At 57.7% G+C, this 14,520-nt stretch overlaps 1 protein-coding gene across 14 annotated transcripts in view; it reads left to right on the top strand.

Annotated features, from left to right (window-relative positions):
* The first annotated feature begins 9,021 nt into the window (after window positions 1-9,021).
* Window positions 9,022-14,520, top strand: part of AHNAK (AHNAK nucleoprotein) — a 30,039-nt gene continuing 24,540 nt past the window's right edge. For 13 of the 14 annotated variants that reach the window (XM_052662473.1, XM_052662479.1, XM_052662474.1 and 10 more), the window contains exon 1: window positions 9,022-9,159. The gene's annotated coding sequence lies outside the window, so the exon portion shown is untranslated. The remainder of the gene's footprint in view (window positions 9,160-14,520) is intronic. The other variant, XM_052662472.1, reaches the window with a different exon arrangement.

Here is a 14,520-nt window from a genome sequence, read left to right as displayed (position 1 = left end):
TCACACGTCTTAGGTGGTGGAGGCAGAATTTTGAACCCAGTGGGTGTCCCTGGATCCTGTACCATAAACACACCCTGCTGCTTCCTGGAATGTAGAGCAGTCATAAATGTCATTTAACAACCCTGCTCACACCAGTGCTGGTTGCTTTTTTTTTTTTCCCTTCTTTGAGCTTAATTTTTATTACACTCTTTTCAGAAATAACTTGTCCTTCTCTGTTCGTCTTTTCTGTGTCTTGTGAAAAGCATTATGGATCTCCCTGTAAATTTAACAGCTCAGGTGAAGTTGGAAACCTGGTTTGGTTCACATTTTGAGGCATATGCAGAAAGTTTTGAGTCTGGTCTCCAGGTTATAGGTAACTGGTTATTTTTTCCTGTTCCTGTTAGTCCAGGCACAAAGAAGGGGATTCTTGGCTAGGAAGGGGAACACTGATCTCTCCTGGTACACGCGGGTATGGGCTGTAGCTTTTAAGGGGGTAGGACTAATTGAACTAGGACCTTGACTGCACTTGGGGTTCTGTGAATAAATGATTGGGAAGGTTGTGATTGGAATCCAGCTGGGTGAGGATGGGTTGATTCTTGCTCAGACTTTGCTCCCTGGTAGCTCTGTCTTGAATTGGATCCAAACCTGCTACCTACCTGTCTTGCTTCTGAATATTCTGGGCTCCTCTAGGATAGGACCTAAGGGTGCTAGGTGCTGGCCAGGGTGTGCCCTAGGCTGGTTGCTGGGGCCTCACAGAACCTGTCAGACCCCTCCCGGATTCCATTTCCCTCCACACCCCCTGCTCCTTGTCTTGTGTGATCTTCCCGACCTTTCTGGTAACCTTAATCTTCCCAGGACCTTGGAGACAGGCAGGAGAAATCGAGCCGGGCAGGTAGGTTTGAAGGGTTAGCTTGAGAGGCCCGGGGAAAACGGCGGCGGTTCCGCGAGGTGGGCCGCAGCTTGAGCTGCTGCGGGCCTGGCAGCCCACGTGGACAGCGGGGTTCTGGCGTGGGGGGCCTGGACCACCTCCCAGCCTCCCTCGGAGACTGCAGGAAGAGTGACTCATCCACACGTCCTGCCTCCAGCGCCTCTAACTCGGGCGGTTTGGTGCCGGGAAGTACAGCCAGGTTGCCGGAGGAGGCCAGGCCTGCGCTTGGGGGAGGGCCAGGACCCGCAAGCCAGAGGTGGGGTGGGAGGCCCGAAGGGAGGGGGTTGTGGCCTCTAGAAGGCTTGCTGTTGGCCTCTGAGGGGGAGGTGGGGTGAGATGGGAGGGCCTCTACCCTGCAGGGGTGGGCTCGAAAGAGATGAACTGCAGAAGTTTCTAGCGGCAGATGTGGGGCGGGGTAAGGGGGAATACATCTGTAGCTGGTTCGGTCCCCACCCTGCCCCGGGGAGCCCTGAGTCACCGCACCGCCGCAGGCGGGGCACTCACGCCCTACAGGATCCAGCTGGGCGCCCCCCTCCCTCGCCCTCCGCCCTGCTGGCTGGAGCCCCGCCCCTTTCCCCGCCCCTCCCAGCACGGGGCGTGGGCGCTCCCAGCCCCGCCCAGCTCACCACCCGCAACCAGTGAGAGCTTGCGCGGTGGGGAGGTCTCCCGTGGCAGAGTCACTTTCGTGACGTGCTGGGGAGGCTCGCGCAGGAGCTGGCATCCCCGCGCCCAGGGTGCGGCTCAGGAGGGCAGGCCCTGGGGTCGCGGGGTGGAAAGGGATGAGGGCGCTGCGAGTGGGTCGAGAGCTGAGGACAGGGCAGGGTCTTGGAGAAAAGGGGATAGGATGGGGAAAGAGACTGTTTCATCCGCTTACTGGACAGATTCTCAGCGCCTCCAGAAAGAGAGGGTGAGAAACGAGAGGGGGCCAGGGCTCAAGAGGTGCCTTTGACTGCAGATAAAATCTTTACAGAGGCTAGAGTGTCAATGGGAGGCCGAGTCTTGGTTTAGCTTGTAGATAAACCAGTAGATACTGGTCAAAGCAGCTATTTATTTTAGCTTTGTTGGTGCTTCTACTTAAGTCACTTATTAAAAAGTCAAAAGCCTTTAAAGTTCTTCCAAGAAAGACCTAGATTATCTTTTCCTCATGTCCTGGTTGGAGCCAGAGCTGGACAGCTGCTGCTCGCACTGGGTCAGACCCATCCCACCAGCTGCCCACATGCCCCAAGTGTGCCAGTTCTCCTTTTGAGGGGTGGGGGAAGGGTCTAGAATGTTGAAGGGAGAGGCCTGAAGTGCTTTGAAAACTCCACCCAGTCATTTCTGAAACTGATACCGTGGTTTTCATGGCAACCTTTCATGGCGTGTCCTCAGAATGCAAACTTTCCCTCCAAACATCAAATGAATTTTCCTGGGTGAGTGTGGCTTCCCTGGTTCACCCCATCAGCGGTACCTCCAGGACACTGTAACTTCCCCCACGTGATTTGATCGGTTCTGTGTATGTTAAAATGTCATTCTGGGGTATCCACTGTCTTTTATTCTTTGCCTAACTCTATGGAGCTAAAATATTGGCGCTCCAGAAAGGTTAGAGAAACTATGCCACCTGCTCTTGTCTGTTTGCTCTAATCAGGCTGGCATGGCTCCCAGAGGAGGCTGTGTTTTACTCCAGTGGACTGACTGGGGTGTCCCAGTACCTCAGCACCCGAGGGATGGGTGGAGTGGCAGGTGATGGCGGTTGCTGGAGAGTAACCCTATATTCACTTGAATCTCTTGTAAGAGGGAGAATGTCTTGGGCAGTTAGGGCTGGGTCAATGGCAAAGGTATCCTTCGTGACCCTGGATCTCTAGACGTTCCCGGATTTTTTTCATTCTTGTAGCCCCCTCCCCTGCTGTAACCACCCCCTTTTGTTTTCCTAATTTCCTCGGGATTCCAAAGACAGCCTGTTGACCTTACTTTGTTTTATACAATGGGCAGGCTTTTGCGCTGAGCCAGAGCTGGATGGTCATTCTGTGTTTGGGGCTATTTCTGATCAGATCTCCCGTGGAATGTGCCTCCCTCTACTTCCAGCTGCCCCCTCCCCTCCGCAGCAGGAACAGCTGTCATGTGAGGGCCTCTCCCGCTGGCTCAGCCCTTTTGCAATCATCTGGCTGGCTCTGCCAGGATGGGGGTGGATAGTGAGGATGGGCAGAGCCAAGGGGTAAGCGAGGGGACATGGCAGGTCAGGGGAGCCATTGAAGGGTAGGGAGGGCTATGGAGTGGAAGGCAGAAGGGTTGCCAAGGCCAGGCAGGAGGAGTGGGAGCCGGGTCGGGGAGGTTAGGACACTCATCAAAGGGACTCGGGGGCCCACACTGGAATTGGAAGCTTTCTAAGTTGTAAGGGAGAGTTGGTTATAGCGGGACCTTGGCTGGTCATTCTCCACGGAGATCTGCATTTCCCTGACTCACAAGGGAGCCGCGGGGTGCCTTCCTGCCTGTCGGCCTCTGTGCGGGGACCTGAGTCACCGAGTTGCCTGGGGTGTTGGCTGCCCTACGGTGGCCTTGCCTGTGCCCGTGCCCCGCCCACTCCTACTATTAGGATAGGGGTTAGCAAACACACCCCTTTTATACCACTGTGTTCAATAGCAACTCTCCATCTCTTTGACTCAGTCTTACAGAATGTACCTCTGGGAGACCACAGCACGTAGTCCCTTTCTTTCACCCAAGAGGAAACTGGAGTCCAGAGAGGGGAAGTGACTTATCAGGGGTGCATGCTTCTCTTTCCACAGTTCTTGCAGGCGCTGAACTGAGTCACTTTTGCTCCCAAAAAAGAGCAGAAGGGTGCTTCTCCCAAAAGTGGTGGACAAAGCACACTAGGTTTCGGAAGCCAGGAAGAGGGTGGTATCAGCCCGAGAAGGACAGCCCCGACCCGAGTAAGGCTTGTGGAAGTGGAGCAGGTCCCAGGGCAGGGTCAGCCCCAGCGATCCAAGTCCCTGGGGCGGCGGGCAGAGGGCACAGGGTGTAGCAGAGGCGGGACTTCGAGTGACAGGAACCTCAACTATGTGGTGACTCAGGCTCTGGGCAGCCTAGGCCCTTCCTTCCCCGCTCAGTCTGATCCCCTTAAACTGGACTGGGGAAGTGTGAGCAAAGGACGGAGAGGGAAGCCCGGACTGATCTCCCCTTCCCCGGGGAACTGGGGGGAAAGCAGAGGAATCTGGAAAGTGTGGGAGAAAGACAGAGTCCAAAAAAGGGGAGAGGAGACTGGTGTTCCCCTCTCCCGGCGCCTCCCTCGTGCTCCCCGCTCCCTGCTGGGGAGGGGAGCTGGCTGGGGCGTTGGCTGCTTGGTTCATTCCAGCTCCCTCCCTCGGCTCCTGTTTACAAGTCCGTCCGCCCAGTCCCTAGCTCAGCTTTGGGCTTTTTTTTCCTCTCCCTCCCTCCCTCCCTTGACAGTCTCATTCAGTCCTGTTTTGCCACTTCTTTCCCTTAATCCTGGGTCCCCATTTCCTGTTATCTTTTTGCTCCCCCAGCATCCTAGCCCCAACAGCGCAGGGCCCTCTAGGAATCCAGTTGTCATGTGCATCCTCCCGCCCCACTCTCCCTGCTCCCTTTTCCCCCCACTTCACTTGCCCAGACAGCATTTCTTTGCCTTCTTACCTCCCAGTCTCTCTACTCAGGGCCCTGGGTCTTGTCTCTTGTTCTCTAATCAGCTTTAACTTGGGTTCTGCTTGGGTCTGAAGATCTCAATTAGGACTGAGTGTAATGGGAGGGTTTCCGGTATCCCAGCTGTCTGATCTGAGCAATTCAGGAACTCCTTATTTGAAGCCTGAGCTTTAAATACAGCCTAGGATTTGAATTGAGCTGGAGGAGGATGGGTTGACTTGGCATCCTATGTTGAGTTTGAGTTTGGAGTTTGAGAATTGCTTAGAAAATAATGTTTGGATCCCAGAATAACCCAATAAACTTGCTGCTCCACTGGGGAAGATGATAGATTAAGAATCAAAAGTGAGAGACTTCCCTGGTAATCCAGTGGCTAAGACTCTGCTCTCCCAATGCAGGGGGCCCGGCTTCGATCCCTGATCAGGGAACTAGATCTCACATGTCAAAACTAAGATCTGGTGCAGCCAAATAAATATATATTTTTACAAAGAACTGAAAGTGAATGGAGAAGGTCCTGGTGCTTGGCAGGGATGCTCATGTCTGAGCTGGTGTGTTGTATAGGGTGGAGAGGGGGGTCTGGGAAATGCCCCGTGACTCAAAGAAGGAGTGACAGTAATTTCTGTGCTCTTAAGGCTGACATGCCAAAGGGCCCTTGACTGGACGGAAAGTCTGCTTTCAAAGAGATTGCGAACAGATTGCACCTTTCACTTCCTTCCTGGGATCAGAGTTTAAAAGCCATAACGACTCGTAGAGCAGTCGCATCTTTTCTTCCGCATCATGCACTGATTTCAGAGAAGGGGACTGTGGGGAGAAGGGAAGGGAAGGGGAATCCCCTGGCACGGGGCCTGCCCACAGAACGCCCCTTTGGGGTTGCTATAGAAACAGGCATAATAAGAACAAAACAGAGGCACGTTGCCTGGCAACACAGGAGCCCAGGGTTCATCACACACTTACTACCTACAAATCAGGGAACCCCCGGGGTGGGAGTGGCACTTCTGGCGAAGCTGGGGTATCCCAGTGATGATGAGTCCTAGAGCTGACCTTGCTTTTCCAGTGGGTCTGGAGGACTGTGTGGTATGGGACGCTTCTGAAGGGCAGTGGAGCACCAGCGGGAAGGCTGAAGTCCTCTCAGATCCCTGGGTAGTCCTTACTTTGCCGGGGAAATATGAAACAATGTTCAGACGGAGAGAACTCCTTTTAACTAAAAAACAGTGTGTCTTTGTTGGGGGAGTAAGATATGGGTGTAAAAGATCTGGAAGAAAAGATGACATCCAGTTTTTAAGCATGGGACTCAGAGTACAAGGTAGGGTAGCATCAGAGGCTAGATCCTTCTGGACTGAGCACCTGGAGGCAGGGATTCCATCTTGTCAAGGACTCTCTTACCTGTACCACCACCACCACCATCACCTACCCCTGGCCCAGTGCTGGACACAGTAAATGTTTGTGCAAAGCTGCATGAGAGAACTACACGTGGGGGCTGAGAGTGAGGGAACCTTGAGGGGTACAGGGTGCTGTTGTATAAAGAACAAGAACTTTGGGGGGGACTTCTCTGGTGGGCCATTGGTGAGACTCCAAGCTTCCGATGCCAGAGGCACAGTGCAGGTTCGATCCCTGATCAAGGAACTAAGAGATCCTACATTCATGGCCAAAAAAATTATTTAAAAAAAGAAGAACAAGGGCTTTGGGGCCAGTTATATCTGCAGTTTATTCATTCATTCACTTTTTTAGCAAACTGTTCTGGCGTGATTGCCAGGTGCCAGCTGCTGCTGTAGACACAGAGTACACAGCAGAAAGCAAACAGTGCCTGCCCTCCTGGAGCTTAGATGTGGATGGGAGCTTTGAGTCCGGTTTCTGAAGGTTATGTGATTTTAGGTAAATCACTGCCCCTCTTCCGGACCATTTCCTTCCTGCGTGTGAGGAGTAAATGGGCTGACACACAAGGTGCCTGCAGCAGTGTCAGACAAGATCACCATGAAGGTAGCTCTTGGGGAGGAGGGGTGAAAGGTGGGGGCTACAGCAATAGGCAGAAAGAGAAGGGGTGGCAGAAATCTCTAAAAGTGTTGTGTCTCCAGTTGCACCATTGAAGACTGTTGAAAATATTCCCTTTCCCTGCCAGCTTTGGTGAGGCAAGTAGGGTCCTGGCTTTTTAGGCGGCAGAGTCTAGTTTACCCCTTCTGTATCCTCCTAGCCCAGAAGTGGGGGAGGAGCCACTCCGCAGGACCACCTCCCACCAGGTATACTCACACTCCTGCCCCTGAACCAAGTACCTGGACAGTAATCCCTGCTCTGAAGCTGCTCCCCAGACCGGCCTCTCCTGCCTTCTCTGTTGACCAAGAGGGTGGCCAGAACAAACAATGGAGCTGATAAGTAGGCTCTGAGCCCAGGACAGCAGCCTCTGCTCTTTCACGCCTGGGGGGCTGAGGGAGTCCCTGCTGAGTTGAAGGCGCGATACCCACACCCTTCCACACTCTTCCTTTCCTGTTCCAGCCCCTCGCTCCAAATTCCCATGGTCCTTTGTGCAGACCCCCTATCTTTGTGGCGTATGTCATATCATAGGTATCTTTCTGAAAAACCTAGCTGTTGATCAGCTCCCATTTTAACATGCATTGGAAACCCTCACACTTTCAAGGAACCAAATGATTCATTTCGTAAAGTTAACACTCTTCTGATAAACTGTTAACTGTGGTTGTTTTGGGGGAGAGGGACTAGCTTAGGGGTGGAGGGAATCATCTACTTTTTACTGTTCTGCTTTTCCGTACTGACGTCCTTCACCCTATAGAGGTATTGATTTTATCTCTGAAACAGCAACAAGGATTAATCAGACTTGTAGGGTCACAGGCCACTTTATCTGTATCCTTGGTCTATATTTTAAAAACTGAATATGTTATTTAATATGAAATAAAATTAAAAAAACATTGATATCGGAAATAATTAGCTGTTGGTTTTATTTTTTTAAAGCATCCCAAATTTTTTTTTTTTTTTCTTTAAATAAGGTAGGTGCTGGCAAAGAGGAGCAGACCACAGTGGAGGTGGAGGTGATTCTAAAAGTCTGGGTTTCTGATTCTCTGCTTGTGATACAGGTGGTGGAACTGCCTCTGCTCTGGGTTTGAGTCACTGTGTGTGTGTGTGAATGTGTGTGTGTGTGAGAGAGAGAGAGAGAGAAAATATGAGAGATTGCCAGTGCCCAAGTCTGTGCTTTGACTATGTGTCTCTGCATGTCGGTGCCGGTCTAAATGTCTACACACATGTCTCCACCCTTCTGTGTCCATTATCTGACTGCCTGCCTGTCTGTGGCTCCTTTGGCTGGGTCTTCCCTCCCCCACGCCTGTACCCTATGCCGGTAACTGGACCTGGGACACAGCCCCCAGGGCTGGCAGTGGAGTTGGCTGTTGGGTATTTTTAGCCTGTAAACATGTTTGCCATTTCAGAGGACAGGGCCGCTGGTCTCAGCCCCAGCCCACTCAGGATGGTACAGCGGGCCAGGTCTTCTCAGGTCTCCAGCCTGGGGTCTCACTTCCCCAGCATTCCAGAGGAAAGAAAAACTGGCTCCACGTGGGCAGTGGGTGGCCATCCAGAAGGGAGGATAAGTGGATTCATGAGGGAGAAGAGAATGAGGGTGAAGCCAGAAGGCCTCCCCCCCCCCCCCCCCCCGCACCCCGTCATTAAATGTTTAATAAAATCTCCGTGTAGTTAGAAGTGGCTGTGGGAAATGGCTGTAAAACTGGAAACTCAGCGTCCAGGGGAGTGGGGCGGTGGAGGAGGGGGTCCGAGCAGAAATAGAGACTGGGGGACAGGGAGGTAGGCAGCACGGACTCTGCTCCTCCAAGGGGTGCAGGCCTGACTCCCGGGTCGCTGCAGCGGCCAGAGCGGCACGGTGGCGCGTGGGGCGCTGGTGACCCTGACTCCAGCAGGTGGGGCCAGCGTCTCCAGGCCGGTTCTGGGGGCGGGGAGGGGCTGAGGGGCGCCCAGAAAGAGGGAGGGCGAGAAGTGGGCGCCGCTGCGTGAAGAACCAAGTGAAGAACCTGGGGCCTAGGATTAGAAGGGTAGTGGGCAGCGTTGAGAGAAAACTCAAAGGTCCGCGTCAGGCTGGAGGTCGCGGCTGAATCACTCAAGCCCCTCCAGCCGCCGGACCCCATGGGTCCTTCTTGCAAAATGGGCTGATTCGCAGGTCCAGCTTCCAAGAGTTTCTTGCAGAAGAAGCCACCCGCCTGTCAGGGGGCAAATCCAGGCACGGCGGGGCCGGGGTGGGCAGTGGATGGGGGCAGGGGAAGGCAGCACCTCGGATGTGCTGCGCCCCCGGGTCCCCGCGCCCCCGGTGCCCTCCCAGCAGCCCGCTTTCGGGTCCCAGCAGGGTCGGCCCGGCTCGCCCGTCCCAGCCCAGCTCCGGCCCCGCCCGGCCCCGCCCTCTCCCCACAGCTCGGGGCAGACCCGCCCGCTGGAGCCGGAGTTACAAGAGCCGCCTCCGCGCGCAGGGGCCCGGCCACTCGGAGCAGCTCCGCCGCGGGGACTGCACCGCCCGCCCTGCCGGACCCGCCCCGACCGGGGCTCGCCGCCTGCAGCAGCCTCAGCACCGCGACCTCGGGCCCCGCGCCGGCTATGGCTGTGCCCTGGGGCTGAGCGCGCAGGTAGGGGCCTCCTGCGCACCTTGGCGCGATCGGGGAACGCGACGCCGGGGACGCGGGAGGGGAGGTGGGTGGCAGGACTTGGGCGAGGCGCTTTGGGTGGGTGTCACTGTGAAGACTCAACTTGGAGCAAGGTGGGCAGCCCCGGGCCGCCACCGGGAGGCCAAGCGTAGTGCCCTGGGAAAGGAGCTCCGCCTCTGGAGTTGGGGCGTTGGAAGGGGCGCAAGTTGGGCAAAGTCGGAAAATCGCTCCGAGGCGCGGTTTGCTCCAGTCCGTCTGTCTCTCGAGGGCTGATCGTTGTCCCTGCTGCACGGCCGGGCTCCGGTTTTTTGCCCGGTAACCCTGTCCCACCCCCTCCTTCTCCATGGGGCGGTGGCTCGGCGAGCTGCTCTGTGCCTATTCCGTGTTTACTGGAGAAGTTTCCGAGATCGCGGCGCGGCCTCTCGGCCCCTCCCGGAGCCCCTGCGCCCCCGCGCCGCGCACCCCGTCCGCCGTCCCTCCCCGCGCCCCACACCTCCGCCCCTGACTTCGCGTCCCGAGGCCTCGGGGCCCCACCCAGTTCTGCACCAGCAGCCTCTCCCTTTCTGGCCCCCGGCGGCCCCTCAGCCACCCTTCGGCTGCCCCGCCCTAGTCTTGCCCCTCTGTGTTCCCAGCTCCAGAAAAAATCCCTTCTTCCTCTAGGGCGGCGGAGCCGGGAAGTTTGCAGCGCGCCCCGCGGCGGGACTGGTGGGAGTGGGGGTGGGGGACATAACTGGGGAGATTCTTGCACTGGGGGTGGGCGGGGAGTGGGGCTGTGCAGCGGCGCGGCCCTCGGGACCGCCCCTTCCCCTTCAGAGGCGGCGCTCTCTCCCCAACCCCACTCCCAAACCCGTCCGGGCGGGATGGCCCCCGCCCCAGCGCCTGGCTCGGCGCCAGCAGCCTGAGGAATGTGGTGGTTGGAGCCGGTGACTAATTCAAACCAGAACTCGGGGAGGAGTGGCGAGGGGTAAAGGGGAGGGGGGCGACGGGGCTTGTGTGGGAGGCGGGGGCCGGAGTCCGGCTGGCGTAGGAGGAGGAGGGCTCAACTCCCCTCCTCGGACCCCTCGCTCCCGCGGCGCGCTCTTGGGGCGACGGCGGCGGGGCGAGGTCCTGCTGGGGAGTTGGAAGGTCTCCGGGCTTAGGGTGTGTTCGGAGAACTGTGTTATATAAGGCTTTCCCATGCCGGGAGAGGGTGTGCAGTGCGCGAGGGCTGGCCCTCCGCTGGCGGGCTCGGTGCCCCCTGCAGTGCCAGGGCCCCGGGATGCGGGGGCGCAGCCCTTTGGCGTCGCTAGCCACGAGGGACACGTGGGTCTGAGCAAGGCTGACTCTGCTCCGTGGGTGGGAGGGGAGCCGAATGGGCAGACGGGGCATCTAACTGGACCCCTGCACTACGTGGGCAGGGCACTGGCGCCTCTGCCCTTTGTGGCCCCAGAGAATGGTGAGCCTCGTGTGTGCCTTTCGCAGGGCGTGGCTGCCACCCAGGAGGTGGTGAGGTGCCCCCAGGGAACCTGCTGCTGGGTGCCCTGTCCTGCGGAGTGGATCTCTGAAAAGGCACCGTGGGATCCTCCCATGCCAGCGAGGTCCTTAGAGCAGGTCCTGGACCTTTGGAGGAAAAGGGACCCAGATAGTTACCTCCGGGTTCTGAAACAGTTTCCTCGACTACGATCCAGCCTCTGACTGCAGGGGTCGTGTGCTCTGTCTTGCACAGCCTAGAACATGAGAGAGACTGGGTTGATTTTGGGCGACACAGTGATGCTTTGGAGGGCTGGGGTGACAGAAGAAGGCAACGAAGTCAGGGGAAAGGAGAGAGGTTGAAGGTGCGTTGGAAGGCATTTTAGGGTCCCCTCACCAGGGCTGGGTCTTAATTCGGGGAGTAGATTCTCCTTTGGTGCTCCCTCTCTTCTGCCCCCAGGAGGGAAATCCCTGGGTCAGGGTGTGGCACTCACTTCCTTTCTGAAGCTCAGTGGGGAAGCTTCCTTCTCGGTGGCCCCAAAGGATGGTGGGTTGCGCTAGCCCTTGATTGGGGTGTGTTTGCCGAGTGGGGAGAGAAGGGAGCCCTCGGCTGAGGGATGAGGTCGGGGTGTTGGGGTGGGGGGGGAGAGGACGGGGAGGGGGGTGGGGGCTTGAGAGGTGGGCTAGCAGAGGACAAAGGGTCTGGAGTATTAGCCACGGGGATCGGAGGGTGTCTGTGGCTCTCCCCAGAGCCTTGTCCTTAAAGGTTATACGCAGGGACATTGTTGTTCAGGGAACCAAGACACATAAGAAGCCACATAGGTGGGGCTTACTGCAGATGCTGGGGGGGCCCCAGCAGTGATTCGGGGGTCTTTGTCAGGGCAACTTTGTGAAGAGCTGAGGACTTGAACCAGCCAGACTCTGGTTGGCTCCTCTCCCACCCACGGAGCAGAGTCAGCCAGTTGAGGGGGATGTAACTGCAGGTCCAGGGCTCAAAGTGGGACCCAAAGGAGTGACTCCTGGGAGACCTGTGAAGGGAGATGGCCATCATTGGGTCAAGGGCAGGGAATGGGTTGGGGGGGTCCTGGGGTCACCTTCGTCCCAGGAAGGCCTTGGCTGGGGGCTCCCCGGGCACCACCGACCTGGATTTCTAGGCTCAGTTGGAAGGGGCTGGCTGGCCCTGGCCGAGCACACCACCCCGAGCCTGAGGAGCTGGTTTGAGAGGTTGGGGCGAAGCTGTGGAGCTGGAGGAGTGTGTGGGTCTCTGGGGCGTGGCCATCACCTTCCTCAGCACTTGGGAACCGCCTGGGGTCAGGCAGAAGCAGACTGGGAGAGCTAGTCCGACTCCTGCTGGTAACTCTCCCCTGCTGACTCTCACCTCTGCACCACACCCAGGAAACCCCAGCTTTTCTCTCTCCCTGGATCTGGGCTGACTGGGGGCATGTGCACACAAGACAGGGGGGTCGCCCCTGGAGAGGGGTGGGAATGGACTGGTGGTCGCTAGGGCTTTCTGCTCTCCCATTGCTCCGCGACGGGCTTCATCCAGGCTCCCAGGGAGCTGGCATTTTCCCAGGCTTTGACCATCTCGCTGGGCTCCCGGCCTTCCTGAGCTGACTGGTTTCCTCCAGGCTTGAGTGGGCCTAAGAGGCACAGTGAGGGGAGTCGGGGGTCCCCTGGGTGGGCCACAGTGGGCTCAGCCAGAATGTGTGTGTTGATGGACCCCCTCTTCCTCCCTTCAGCCTCCAGACGGACAGATGGGCTGTTGTAGAGGAGGTCCCAGCTCTGGGGTCACTGTTTCATGGTGGCCTTGAGACTCTGACTGCTCGTGTCAGAGCCGAGAAATGAGTGTTTGTTACCTGTGAAAGGGTGTCTCTGGCTGGCAGGCCGGTCCTGAATGTGTCGCCTCTGCTTGCATCTGGGGCATAGGGGGCAGGGGGTAGCCGTGGGACTCTGCCCGGTGGTGGTGGAGGTTTCATGGGGGCTGCGGGGGGCTGTAGGGAAGGACTCCAGTGAGTTTCTCCGTCTTGGACGGTTCTAGGCCCTGGAGTTTGTGTCCAGAGGCCTGAGGAAGGCTGAGCACAGGCCTGGGCGTGAGGCCGTGGCTCATGGAGGCTTCAGGGAGGGGCATCCTGCCCTGTCCCCCGGGGGCCGGAGCGGAGGTTCTAGGGGAAGGGGAAGCGCCTGGCCGGGTTGGGGGTGGCTCTTTGGCAGCTGGGCCGAGCGGCCTGGCCTGGAGCCCCTGCACTATCCGGGCCCGGCCGCTGGGCGGAGAGCTGGGCCATGGTAGCTCCCAAACTGTAATCTATCCCCCAGGGCGAGACTGGGCGAGGGAGTGAGCTCACCCCTCCTCAGCTCAGCAGGGACCTTCCCACCCACCCACCCCACATCCTTGAGCTGGTATCTTCATCCTAGCCATCCTGGGTCAAGGCCTACTTTTCTCTGGAGAGGTGGCCAAGTGTGGGGACTGTTCGTATGGGGAATGTAAAGCTGCCCCAGAGCCGCCCCCCCCCCCCCCCGACGCCCCACCAAGAACTTCCTAGTCCCACAAGGAAGTCCCTCTGGGTCAGGGAAGGAAGATAGAATCTCTCTTCTGGCTGGAAGCTTGAACTTGGAGCACTGGGGCTAGGGAAGTGTGAGGGGCCAGGGGACAGAGGTGGAGAAAGACCGCTGAGCCGAGCCCTGGAAGCAGCTGGCCCCCAGGGGTGGGGGTGGGGAGCTGCCCTGGAAGCCGAGGCGCGAGGAAACTCCAGCATGGTGGTGAGGGGCCAGGGAGAGGGACTGGCGGGGAGGAAAGGGCTGGGTGATGAGGCTGGAGAAGCTTCTTCCTGGTGGGAGGTGTGGGAGGGGCCAACGGCCCAGGCAGCCAGGGAGGAGCTCGAAGGTGCACGCAGACTCTGGACACCAGGTTAACAGAAGCAGGCTCCCTCCATGATGGACAGGGCTTGGGGCTGCCCAGACTCGAGTCTGTTGAGAGCTGGCGGAGGCAGGGACCGTGAGCCTGCTCTGGGCTGGGTGGGGTTGGGGCTTCAGGAGTGTCTCTGCACGCATTGGGTGGGTCGTCTATTGGCCTTGCGAGTCTTTGATCATCTTGCCAGTGCCCATATCGCCCGTGTCTTGCAACATGTTGGTCAGATTCTCGCTGATAATTCGACCTCCCCAACACACACACCCTATCCAAGTTGAAAGTGCCCCTGGGGGTGCGCTGCCCAGAATCAGCTGACCTCAGAGTTCTTGGTGCCAGTGTAGACTCGGGAGATAACTGTGCAGATCTACTCCATTTAGAATGGGACAGGTTTTTTTTTCAGACCAAGGTCTGGCAGCTGCATACATGGAGGTCCACTTGGAGGTTTTAGCACCCGGGAGAGAGGCCACCCCTCTCTTCCTCCTTGTCCTCTGACCTGGCCTCTGCCTGTCATGGCTGTTCCCATTTCCCAGTGAGTGGGAGTGTTTGCCTTAACCTGTCGGGGCCTGTCTCCAGGTGGGCCTGTCTCTTGGTCTCACCTGCTGGGGTCCAGAGAGTCTACAGGTGAGCTGGGTTCTGGACAGCTCAGGACTTCTGAGTCCTGGGGACACAGTGCTGATGAGCCTAGAAGCACAAGGGCCCTCAGATCCTGGGCTTTGGGATACCTGGGGCTCTGCCCATTCTGGGTTTGGGGTCTCCGAGCTAGGTCGGGATGAGGCTGGTGTGTGGGCACAGAGGCTGGTGGCCACTCACCTTTCCTCCTATGCTTGTGACACTTGATGGGCATCACTGCTTCCTGGGGGTCTCCTGCCCCTATCCGAACCTCAAGCCCTCTCTTTCCTGTGCTTTAATGTCCCCTGAAGCATCCTGGTCCCACTGTGTGGGTCTCTCTTTGGATGAATCTGGAGGCCTGTCCGCCTCCCTGTGGGTGT

This window comes from Budorcas taxicolor, chromosome 25, assembly GCF_023091745.1.
Source record: "Budorcas taxicolor isolate Tak-1 chromosome 25, Takin1.1, whole genome shotgun sequence".
Taxonomy (NCBI): Eukaryota; Metazoa; Chordata; class Mammalia; order Artiodactyla; family Bovidae; genus Budorcas; species Budorcas taxicolor.
Note: the sequence above shows the minus strand (reverse complement) of the source record. Positions and strands in the feature narration are given on the sequence as shown.